Source organism: Chenopodium album, chromosome 7 (assembly GCF_948465745.1).
Source record: "Chenopodium album chromosome 7, dcCheAlbu1.1, whole genome shotgun sequence".
Classification (NCBI taxonomy): Eukaryota; Viridiplantae; Streptophyta; class Magnoliopsida; order Caryophyllales; family Amaranthaceae; genus Chenopodium; species Chenopodium album.
Window position 1 is genome coordinate 1,799,770 of NC_137840.1, and position 13,240 is coordinate 1,813,009.

The following is a 13,240-nucleotide window of genomic DNA, read 5'->3' on the forward strand; positions in this document are numbered from 1 at the left end:
TAGGGTTTTTAATTATTGAAAATCATGATTTTAGGGTTTTTATGAACAATTGATTTAGGGCTTTTATAGTAATGATGTTTTGAAATTTTGGTGATTATAACTACTAATTAGTTTAACTTAATTCCAGATTATTTGGAACACGTAAATTCGTGTTTTAATTTTTAGATTTCGGTTTGTTAATATTAATCCCGTTTTAATCTCGATCAGGTTCTAAACTCATCCGGTTTTGTTTGATGGTTTTGAAACTTATTTATAACTGAGTTAGTTTCTCCGCTGCTATTTTCTGATAAAGCCTTAACGTTTGAACACGTGGCGGTAGCATGCCAGTAATTCTCTTGAAATTGTTCAGGTTATACACAGGTTATTCACAGGTTTTTAAGAGAGAATTATTGGGGTGTTACATTACCACTAACAAGATCATCATCTCTAGACATGTCACCTTTGATGAAAACACTCTTCCTCACCGAAATATTGGTCAGTTTCGTGCCACCGATTATGATTTTCTTGGTGTCGATGACCCCTCCCCCATTTTTCAGCACTTGTTAGCTTCAAATTGTGCAGGGCAGCCCACTCCGCAGGCAGGCCGCGGCACACAGCTGCACACCGCAGGCAGCCCGCGGAGTGGACTGCTAGGCCAACCAGCCCAGCACAGCCCTCCGCAGGCAAGCCGCGGCACACAGCAGCATACCGCATGCAGCCTGCGGAGCATTCTGCCAGGTGCTGCTGCCACGCACAGTCCAGCAGATGCGGCCCTGCATAGCCCAGCCAGCCCCCGTGCTAGCAGCCCGCACCACTCGGCCTCCCCTGCTAACAGCCCCACTCTTGCTGCACCCTACACACCACCTCCACTTCGTGGCCACCCTCCAATCACTCCAACCCGACCTCCACCTATGTCTCCCCCTATGCAAACTCGGTCAAAACACGGCATTGTTAAACCCAACCCCAAATATGGCTTAACCGTGTCTATCCGTTCCCCACTCCCGAAAAATCACAAACAAGCCCTTTCCGACCCAAATTGGAATGTTGTGATGCGTGATGAATATAGTGCTTTAATTGAAACGGGGACATGGGAATTGGTTCCTAGACCTACGGGGGTGAACATTGTTAATTGCATGTGGTTGTTTCGTCATAAATTAAATGCTAATGGTGATCTTGAAAGACACAAAGCCCGTTTAGTTTGTGATGGCAGGTCTCAGGTCGAAGGTGTTAATTGTGATGAAACCTTCAGTCCGGTCGTTAAACTGGCCACCATTCGCACAGTCTTGAGCTTAGTTATGGCTCGTAAGTGGTCTATTCATCAATTAGATGTAAAAAATGCCTTTTTACATGGTGATTTGAATGAGTGTGTGTATATGCATCAACCCCCTGGGTTTGTTGACAAGAGGTTCCCAGGCTATGTTTGCAGGCTACGCAAGGCTCTATATGGTCTTAAACAGGCTCCAAGGGCCTGGTATCAGTGTTTTGCTAACTATCTGTTGCAAATGGGGTTTGTTATTTCGAAGAGTGATAACTCTTTATTCATTTTCCGACATGGGAAAGATATGGCATATTTACTACTATATGTAGACGATATTGTGTTGGTTACATCCTCAGATTTTCTCCGTGAGCGCATCATTTCTCACTTGCGCACAGGGTTTCCAATGACTGATTTGGGTCCTTTAAATTTTTTTCTAGGCATTGCTGTCACTCGTACTCCTTCATTTTTGTTTTTGTCACAGCAGAAATATGCAAGGGAAATCTTAGAGCGTGCAGGTATGGCTAGTTGTAAGCCTGCGGCGACTCCAGTGGATACACAATCCAAGCTTAGTGCTGACTGTGGACCTAAATTTCATGATCCAACATTTTATCGTAGCCTTGCATGTGCATTACAGTACCTCACTTTTACTCGCCCTGAAATAGCCTATGCGGTTCAGCAGGTTTGCTTATTTATGCACGATCCCAGAGAGGCTCATTATGATGCATTGAAGCGCATTCTGCGATATGTTCAGGGTACCATTGATTATGGGTTACATTTATATCCTTCAACTCCTACAGACTTGATTACTTATACTGATACAGATTGGGGCGGATGCCCGGACACTCGTCGATCGACCTCAGGTTATTGTTGTTTTTTAGGGGACAACCTTATTTCCTAGTCATCTAAGCGTCAGCCTACACTTTCGAAATCAAGTGCAGAGGCAGAATACAGGGGCGTAGCAAATGTTGTTGCCGAGTCATGTTGGCTTCGTAACCTTCTTTTAGAGTTACATTGTCCTCTTCGGCGGGCCACTATTGTTTATTGTGATAATGTCAGTGCAATTTACCTATCTCATAATCCCGTACAGCACCAATGCACCAAGCACATTGAAATGGATATTCATTTCGTTCGTGAAAAGGTGGCGTTGGGGCATGTACGGGTCTTGCACGTTCCTTCACGTTATCAGTTTGCAGACATTTTCACCAAAGGCCTACCTCGGCAACTATTTCTGGAATTCAGATCCAGTCTCAGCGTACGTCCTCCTACCGCTATGACTGCGGGGGTGTGATAGAATATGATAATTATTCTGTTAATATTCTGTTTAGAAGGATACTTTTTGTGAATATTTTGTAAATATCTTTTGAGATTTCCTAACAAGATTAGGACTCATGTTTGTAACCCTATATATTGAATCAATGGAATACACTCCAATCTAAGGAGTTTACAGTATCTAACAGTAACCTTCTCCGATTTCGGTACCATAGTCCCACTGTGTAGAACTTCGTAATGAACTAACGTAAATGATGTTGAACCAACACCTTTAACCACACACCATAATTGAACTCAAAAAATTAAATTTGGTAACCTGAATAATGACTAAAAATTACAATCACAATTTTATTGCAATCACAAAATGCCATATAATTCTACAAAATGCCATAATTGGTGCCCAAAGATCGTAACACAAGATTATGAATACTGACTATAAATTACAAACACATAATCTTACTTTAAGCAAATCAGATAACCCCAACATCCCCAAAACAGATCTAAACAACACTAATATGTACAAACAAACCTAATTTAACAACAAATACCAAAATCCTAATACCTGGGATTACGTATACGCAATTATAATTGTGTGGACACGATGAACCTTCTCCTATGTCATCTTTCGAACTCACGAGGATCTGCCAGTAAATATGAATGAAGATGGCAATTTGGGATGAAAATGTCGTCAGAGGCTAAACCCAATGAACACGTATTTTGGATTGAAATATTAAATTAACCGTTTGCTTTGGATGTAACGACGTTTCTTGCGACTTTGGTTGGCCCACATTAACGGTAATATTCCTTCAGTTAGCAAGAGAAGTGCAAATGAATATAAAAGCAATATCTGGTACACTGTGGGTCCCACAAGGACGACTGATTGACAAAATTTTGCCAATCAGCTTGATTGCCTGGGTCTGGCTCCGGAATATCTCGCTATTTTCTCCTTTTATTTGATTTGATACATAAGGGAATGAAATGAGCCAAACGCAGCTCTCCCATAGTTTTTTTTTTTATTTTATACTTCATACATATATTCCGCAATTTAAACGCCGCCCTTATTGGTTTATACGGAGTATTCGATTTGTATTACAGTATACGGCGCCATTTTGATAAGTAGGTGAGGGTTAGGTCGTTGACTAACCTCCTAATATTAAACAATATTAGTAAATTCCTAACTAACCACTAAGCAAGCATAGAGGTAAGTCCGGAGTCGAACCACGAGGACTAAGTGTATCAATTTGAACTAATTACACTAGTAGGAAAGGTTGTGAGATAGAGAGAGGAACAACTATAAGCAATCAACAAAATATTAGGGAAAGAGAAATCCAATTACATTAAAGAATTCAACAACAAATTGCAATTAGATGATCATGATCTCAATTAGGAACGATCAACACACTCAACTCACTCCCGCACAATTAAGCATGCTAATTATTCTACTAAGCTAATTCACTCCCGTGCAACTAACCTAGCATAGGTATGGAAGAATCTAGACTCTCGATCAACTCACTTCCGCACAATTGATTGAAAGCACAATTAAAAACCTAGAATCAATTAGCTAAAAAGATTCTAATCAATGAAAACATCATCCATACACAATAATCAAGAATCAATTGCATACTAATCACAATCAATCATTCAATTCATCTATATAACCTTCATCCATTTCCCTTTTGTCAAAAGCTCAATTTGATGTTGCAATTGATCAACCTTCTCCAATTAATATATTTCACCTTCTTTTGGTGCATTCCTCCTTCTACCACCCCAAGAGTAGTTCTTTGTTACCTCTTCAATTGTTGTCTTGACTTAATTTTGGGGAATCTTGATCAATTGTCCACCCGCCCCTGCATCCAAATTAGCTCTAGACATAGGTTCCAATCCATCAAAGAAGAATCGCATGAGCAAACTTTGATTGTATTCATGATGAGGACATGCTTGAACCAACTCTTTGAACCTTTCCCAAACTTCGCTAAGACTCCCATCCGCTTTTTGTTCAAATGATGCAATCTTCCTTCTCATTTCGGCGGTCTTTTCCTCGGAAATGAACCTCTTCAAGAATGGCTTGACTATCTCCCTCCATGCTGTGAAAGAATTTGGCTTGACTTGCTTGAGCCACTTCTTTGCTCTACCTGAAAGAGATTGTTTAAATAGGTGCATTCGGATGTACTCTTGAGAAACTGAATCATGGTACAAATAAAGCTCAAGGAATCTATCAAGGTGCTCAATAAGATCTTCACTTGGAGACCCCGAAAATTGCTCTGCTTGTACCATATATATCCTTATGTAATGGGGATGAATGGTAAAATTGGTCTTCGTGACGGGTAGCAAAATCCCTCCCGTGAGTTCATAATCTTCTGGATTTCCAAACTCACGAAACAAAACATCATCTTCTTGTGCCACTATTGCCTCACTTTGAGAACTTGAAGACCAAGAATCACTCCCACTCTCAACAATTTCACCAAGACCTCACGCCTCTGCTTGATAAAGCCTACGGACTTGTCTCAAAGTACAGTCGATCTCGTGGTCAGTTTAATGTGTGGGTGTCCTTGAGACCTCCTTAGAATCCACCAAAGCTAAGCAAACAATTAGGAATGACTAGCAAGAGAGTAAATGAACAACAGCAAAAGCAACAAATCCAATAATAATACAATAAGAGTGCAAAACTAGTCGTTTCCCCGACAACGACGCCAATAATTTGATCGTCGGACAATAGGTCATGACTATTATCCTAAATCAAATCAACAATTTATATTCCTAATCTTACTCTATCAAGTTCGCACTAGATAGTAGCAAGCTAGCTTAGGGTTGAACCACAAGGAAACGGGGTAATGCACGATTTAAGTGGAAATAAGAATCTATTGCAAGTTACAAGGGGTAGGTATTGTGACTTTCAACGATCAAATAAAGTATTACAAATGATAAAAGCAAGCAAATTAAGAAAGTTCAAACTGAAAACACTAAAATAAGGTTGTAAAACTAGATTTGAGAGAAATATGATTAAAACACTAGGGAAAGGGGGTTCCAATCATAATCAACTAAGACAACAATGATAATCAACATGGATTCATGCCAAAGAATACAAATTCTACTCAATAATTCATTCTCATGCAATTACTCAAGCAAATTGAAGAAATAGATCAAAACTAAACTAGATCATTCATCGCCATGCATCTAATTTAGAACTCAAGTGTTGGAATTAAAGGTGCACAACAATAATCCAAAGTAATTTAAGCACAAAATCATCAAATCAAAGCTAAATCCAATCAATCATCAATATAATCTCAACCAATCATGATCTTCATCCCCTTCCCTAGCTAGAAATCTAAGCTAGAGACGAGAAAATAGCCATCACAACTACACTAAGCATGGATTCAATCTTAGCAAAGCTAAACAGGATTCAAATTCAAAGAAAAGCTATCAAACAAGTAAAATCAAGGAAAGAGTGAGGAGATTACTACTATGAAGTTTGTTTGATCAAGAAAACATGAAATTCTTGCATTGAAGATTAAGAAAACTTGAAAAAATCTTGAAGAAATCTTGATTACAATGATGAAACTTGAAGATTAAGCAATTTTCTCTCTAAAATACTAAGAGTTTCTCTCTCTACAAAGTTCTAATTATAATTGGAAAAAATAGGTTAATTCATAAGTTCAAGAGAAAGTCTATTTATAGTGCATCAAAATCCAACTAATTAAGGAGAACCCTCTTTAGCTAAGTCGCGCACTCTCTCAACTGGGTATGGAATTGCTGAACCCAAGAGGTTGCGCCCGCAGTGGCTAGTGGAGAGGCCTCTCCAAGCTGAGGAGCAACCGCGACAACGGAACATGGGAAAATAGGTCTTCGAAATGTCGCTCCCAAGGCGGCTGGGGTCGTGCCCTCTCCACGCCATCTTTGTTCCATCTCCAGGTTGCTTGAGCCAAACTTAAAGTACTTAAACTCCACGCCCGCAGCTTCTTGGACTGCTGCGCGCCCTCTCTAAAGTGTCATCTCTCCCTTTCCTTGGCCTTCATAGCTCGCCATCTTTCCTCCAAAGGCAATAAAAACCTACAAAACAAAGACTAAAATGCTGGAAACACAAGAAGAGATAAAAGATGAGGAAAAACACGAGAGGAAGCAAAATTAACTAAAATAAAGGTAAAAACGGCTAGAGATCGAAGGCGCAAACAAGTGACAAATGAGGGAAAATCATTGGGCTAAATAGTGGCATAGATACTTCTCATCAGCAATATTCCTTCTCTCTTGTTGCACATATCCATAAAGTCTGCCTGCGAAATAGTGTTCTTTTGTTTGTTTCAGGGTCCAAGAAAGAAAATATTGTTAGCATTGAGTTATTTGAGTTCAAGAGATTGAATCAGGGAATGAAGCAGATGATTAATTTTTTCAAGCCTTGTTCTTTGTCAAGAACCCAAGTTGCTTTCCCCTCTCAGTGATTGGTAACCCCTCTTTTAATTTGTATATATGTCTGTTGGTTTAATGTTCTCAATTTGGTTGTTGTTAATCAATCTGTATTTTGAGGAAGCTCTCTAGGGAGCGCCATTTTGACCTAGTTGATATTGTAGGAAGGTTAAGTTGAAACTAATTGGTAAACTTGTCTTTAATGTTACTTCTGAAATAGTTGGATTTGCTTTCTTAAATAGACAGTCTCTATTAAAACATGATCTACCCTTTTATCCGATCAATTGCTTGCGAATGCGAATCTAAGTTGAGAATCTGATAGGTGAAATTGCAATTTAAGTGGACATGTTGTGTACAATGGTGTCAAAGGTAGAACTGAACAAGTTCATGCCAAATATCAATTAAAAGACTTATTTAAGGTCACATAGATTGCATTTGAACACCAATATATTTATTTGTATTGTAGTAAAAATTATTTAGGTTGCAATATTTGTGGAGCTTGATTTGCAATAAAATCACCAATCTAATTTTCCCCTCCAAAAAGAAAAAGGTTGCCTTGTATAGTTGTATATATATTAATGCTGAATCAAGCATTTTATCCCTGACCAATGTTGCCTTGTATATATTGCGATAAAATAACAACATACTCTGTATTAAAACATGTTTATTTTATCATTTTATGTCAATAAATTATGAATCAAGTAATACTCCTTCCGTTTAAAAATTATGTAATTATTATTATTTTTATTTTTACCGATAATCTACGGGGAAGGGGCCCCCAACCTATCACAGGAATACATGGGGGCTGTGAGGAGTCGAAGCCCATCACAAAGGGGGAGATGGAGGGACTATCCATCCCCTCCCTCCTCTTATGTATTTTTTATAGACCATCTCCTCACAAGGATGGTTGTAGACCTCTAATACGAAAAAAAAGTATAATTATATCTAAATATGGAATAAAGCACAATGCACAATTCACAAAACATTATAAAGCTGAACACAACAAAACAGAACAAAGGGGAATGAACTTGGAATACAAGTGTAGTAATAATTTTTATGAATCACCCCTGGGGTTCTAAGTAAAGTTGTTATGGTGGGAGTCTGACCCTTGGAACGGTGGTTCAAGCGGTGTTGGAAAAATTACCTGTTGAAATCAAAGACTATAATAAATTAAAGTACTTTCCTAATCAAAGACCTGTCCTCCTTCGGTTGTGCCGTGGTTTTGGACCCACTATCTTAGAAGCGAAATACGCCACCACCGGTACAGATATCCTAGTGACGCACGCCCCCCAAGATTTACACAACGACCTTCTTAATTCTTGTACCCGAACTCGAAGGTTGGAATTTCTCAAGAACTGTTCGGATCTCAAAGGGTAGGTTTGTGGTTTTCTTATTTTCCTCTCCGAAATTGTTTTGGGTGAATGATTAAAATAATAAATAATGAATGAATAATTGAAAAAGTATTCTGCTCTTATTTTTGGTCAGCAAATACATATATACAAGCATGTATATACGTGGGCCCAAGAAACCAAACAAAAAGAAAGTAATTCGTGAGAGTTACTTAAAGAAAAAGTCAAAGAAACAAACCCACTCACCGCCTTCACCACTCGACAAATCCCGCGACCGAAGGATCAAACCCGCGCCCGCAGCTCCAAACCCGCGGGTCTGACCCGCGACCTTCATTATGAGCTGCTGCCACTGCCTACCCGCAGCAGCCCACACACACTTTTAAACGGAGTGATGCAGCGAGGTTCGGGTCTCTTGACGCGTAGATGTTCATGATGGTGATATTAAGCAAGGTATTAACAAGATTAAACATGACTAAGTGCAAGGATCATGAACTAACTCATTTGAATGCATTACTAGATTTCAACAATCCCCCACTAATGCATACAAATGCTATTAATTGAGATCTGAACAGTAAAAGAGAGTCTTAGTACTTAAATGGTAGTATCAAAGGTTTGAACTAACACATTAGTGCACAAGGTTTTCAACACTTCCCTAGCGAGTATCTAAAGGTTTGAACTCCTAGGAGCGAGGAAGGGACCTTGGGAACACATACCTTGACCTTAGAGCTTGAGCAACTCCGCGATTCTTGGCTACACTTGGGTACTAATGAGTACTTCAGAAGAACCACACTTGTCCTCCCTAGAAGAGCGTCACTCTTTGTACTCACGTAGGTGTTCCTTACATTCCCAGCAAATCCAGACTATTCATGCCGACATGTGTACCTCACATGCACCTTGCAAATCTAGGACTATACATGCAATGGAACTGGAACATTAAGAACACTTAAGTTCAACCTCCATCAACTCAACGGTGCATCTATCTCGCCACTACTCAACCAGCTCTTAGGCTAGATGCATTAAGGGCTCAACCCAACCTCATCTCTTCGGTACCTCTATCATTCCCTACTCAAGTAGTATCCGGGCTAGTGATTCTAGGTGCATTTAAGAATCACTATCATTCCCAACTCTTGAGCCACTGGGCTAGAGATATTAAGAGTATGCTCAACCTGTACATTCGGTTTCAATATCAGTCCTATTCTTGGAGTATTTGGGTTAGAGATTCTAGGTACATTTAAGAATCACTGTTTTCTCCCTACTGAAAGAATATCTGGACAAGTGACATTAAGAGCCACACTCAACCTATCTTGAATCAACCTGGTTAACAACCACTCAAAGGAGACATTAGATTCAAGCATTATAAGCATAATTAATACACAATAAATCCAACTAATTTAACAATTAGACAATCATCAATAGATAAAGGATTTATTTAGACCAAACATTAATTATTACTTACAATTAAATTGTGCCATCACAAGTTCTTAAACCCATTCCATATGATGACTCAACTACCTTTCTCTTGCATAATCCTTTTGTAAAAGGGTCAGCTAGGTTTTTCTCTGTCCGAATATAGTCCAAAAAAACAACCCCATTCACAATATACTGTCTTTTCGACTTCTGTCTGACATGTATGTGCCGCTTTTTGCCATTGTAGACACTGTTCTTTGCAACACAAATCGCCGCTTGTGAATCACAATGCATAGAGACCGGTGGTGTTGGTTTCCCCCACAATGGGATATCCGCTAATAGGTTTCTTAACCAATCAGCTTCTTGGGTAGCAAGATCTAAGGCTATGAACTCTGATTCTATGGTAGATCTAGCTATACATGATTGCTTTGCAGATTTCCATGAAATTGCACTCCCACATAGAGTAAATACAAACCCACTAGTGGAGCTCACTTCATCACTAGAACTTACCCAATTTGCATCACAAAACCCTTCAAGAACCAAAGGATGACCAACAAAATCCAAACCCCAATTCATGGTCCCTCGAAGGTACCTAAGTACACGCTTTAATGCACTCCAATGTTCAACACTAGGGCAATGTGTATACCTGCTAAGCCTGCTTACAGCAAATGCAATATCTGGGCGAGTACAATTCATCAAAAACATCAAACTACCGATTACCTTAGCATATTCTCCATGAGAAACTGCCGCGCCCACATTCTTCACTAGAATAGTGTTTTGATCATACGGAGTCTTCAGAGGCACAAGATCAAAGCAATCAAACTTTTTCAACACTTTCTCCACATAATGAGATTGAGTCAAAAAATAGCCTTTCTTGGTTTTTAACACCTTAACTCCAAGAATTACATCTACTTCTCCCAAATATTTCATCTCAAACTTAGAAGAAAGCAATTTCTTAGTTTCAGTTATAGCATTCAAATCAGCACTAAACAGCAACATGTCATCCACATACAGGCATATGATCACACAATGATTACCAAACATTTTAGAGTAAACACATGCATCACTACCATTGACAATAAAACCGAAACTAAGAATGGTACTATGAAATTTTTCATACCACTGCTTTGGTGCCTACTTCAGTCCATACAGGGACTTTTTGAGTCTACATACCTTATTCTCCATCCCAGGTACTACGAACCCTGGAGGTTGCTCCATATAAATTTCCTCTTCCAGATCGCCATTCAAAAAGGCTGTCTTAACATCCATTTGATGCACAAACAGGTTAAACGACGATGCCAAGGCAAACAACGTACGAATAGTTGCTATCTTGGTCACCGGAGAATAAGTATAAAAATAATCAATGCCATATTTCTGAGTGAAACCTCTTATTACCAATCTGGCCTTGAATCTTTCCACGGTGCCGTCTGTCCTCATTTTCTTCTTGAAAATCCACTTGCACCCTATAGGTTTGCTTCCCTTTGGTAAATCAACAAGTTCCTAAGTACCATTCTGCATGATGGACTCAAGTTCACTGTCAACTGCTTCCTTCCAAAGGCTTGCATCAACCGAGCTCATTGCTTCTTCGAAAGTTTTGGGATCTTCATCTACAACCTGAAGACAAACCATGACCTCATCCAGATCTCCTTCACCTTCCATCTCTGTTAGGAACACTGTAAGGAAATCAGGGCCATAAGTTGCTTCTGTTCTCTGTCGTTTACTTCTCTTAGGCTGAGTTAACTCCTCAGTCTTGGGATAAGTTTCAACCTGCTTTGTAGACAAAGGAATTGAAGAAATATTGTTAGTAACATCAATTTTCTTCAAAGGAAACACTTGTTCGAAGAACTCTGCATCACGAGACTCGCTAATGACATTGTCACCCAGACTCATAAACCTGTAAGCAGCACTGTTCTCAGCATATCTAATAAACACTGTATCAAACGTTCCTGAACCAATTGTCGACCGTTTGAAGGAAGGATATCCCACCTTTGCTAGACACCCCCACACTTTCAAGTAACTCAGATTTGGGGAATAACCTTTCCATAGCTCTTATGGAGTCTTGTCTAACTTCTTGTGAGTAACTCTGTTCTGAATAAAATTTGCTGACAGTACAGCTTCCCCCCACATGTTGTCTGGCAACCCGGAACTCAAGAGCATTGCATTCATCATCTCCTTGAGAGTCCTATTTTTCCGTTCTGCGATCCCATTTTGTTGTGGCGTGTATGGTGCTGAGACTTCATGAATAATTCCTTCAGTCTCACATAGACCCTTTAGGAAACCGGAGCCATACTCTCCTCCCCTGTCTGATCGAACCCTTTGAATTTTCCGATCCAACTGATTTTCAACTTCTGCCTTATAAACAAGAAACTTGGACTCGGCTTCGTCCTTTGACCTTAAGAGTTAAACCCTGCTGTATCTGGAGTAATCATCAACGAAAGTAACATAGTAACGTTTTCCTCCCCTACTTTCCAAGTTCTTAAAGTCGGCTAAATCAGAGTGAATTAGCTCAAGTGGTGCAGTCTCCCTCTTAGTGACAGATTTGTATGGTTTCTTCACAAATTTAGATTCTGCACAAACTTGACATTTATCTAGTCCATCTAATGACATGGTTGGGAGCAAGTTTAAACTTTTCATTCGTTTTAATTTTGTAGCACCAACATGACCCAATCTAGCATGCCATAATTCAAAAGACTCAACAATATAAGCAGAAGAAGAATTCTTATTCATAAAAGATTCGGTTACAATGTCAAGGACAAACAGACCCCCACTAAGGTAACCTTTTCCTACATACTCCCCATTACGGGTCAACACAAGTTTATTAGCATCAAAAACTAACTTAACACCTACTTTGTTTAACAAAGCACCAGAGATTAAGTTCCTACGAAGAGAAGGAACATACAGTACATTATGTAGAGCCAGAGTCTTTCCTGAAGTTAGTTTCAGGACCACCTTTCCTCTTCCAAGCACAGCCAAGCTACTAGAATTTCCCATGTAAACTTGTTCACCTTCTTTGGCCTCTTCCATATTTGCAAACAAATCCTTGTTGGCACAGAAGTGTTTGGATGCTCCTATATCAACAATCCACTCAGTATTATTCTCAACCAAGTTTACCTCAGAAACAACCGCAACAATCACATCATTATCCTCATCCTCAGCCAAATGAGCCTGATTTTTGGATTTTCCTTTCTGTCTGCAGTTTGAAGAAAAGTGCCCAACTTTGTTACAGTTATAACATCTAACTGTAGTCTATTTCTTTTCAATCTTTCCCTTTGGCTTAAGGTTACCCTTCTTCGTTTCAAGTTTCCCTTTGCCGGCACGGTTCTCACTTGTCTTCCTGTCAGAGTCAGAATTAGATTCAACGAGATTAGCTTTCACAGATAATTCATTTTTCGGCTTAGATGCGGAGTCCTTAAGCCGATTTGCCTCCTCGACCTTCATGTGGCTCACAAGTTCTTCGAGGGTCAAATCCCTTTTCTTATGCTTGAGACTATTGCGATAATCAGACCATGAGTCAGGTAACTTTTCAATCAAAACATTTGCCTGCAGGATTTCACACATCTTCATGCCTTCAGCAAGAATT

General features: G+C 39.5%; 1 non-coding gene across 1 annotated transcript; it reads left to right on the forward strand.

The window, feature by feature from the left end:
• Positions 1-4,424: 4,424 nt before the first annotated feature.
• LOC145641146 (small nucleolar RNA R71) lies at positions 4,425-4,531 on the forward strand. Its single transcript, XR_014115212.1, has one exon. It is a non-coding gene; the product is annotated as a small nucleolar RNA R71 (small nucleolar RNA).
• Positions 4,532-13,240: the final 8,709 nt, after the last annotated feature.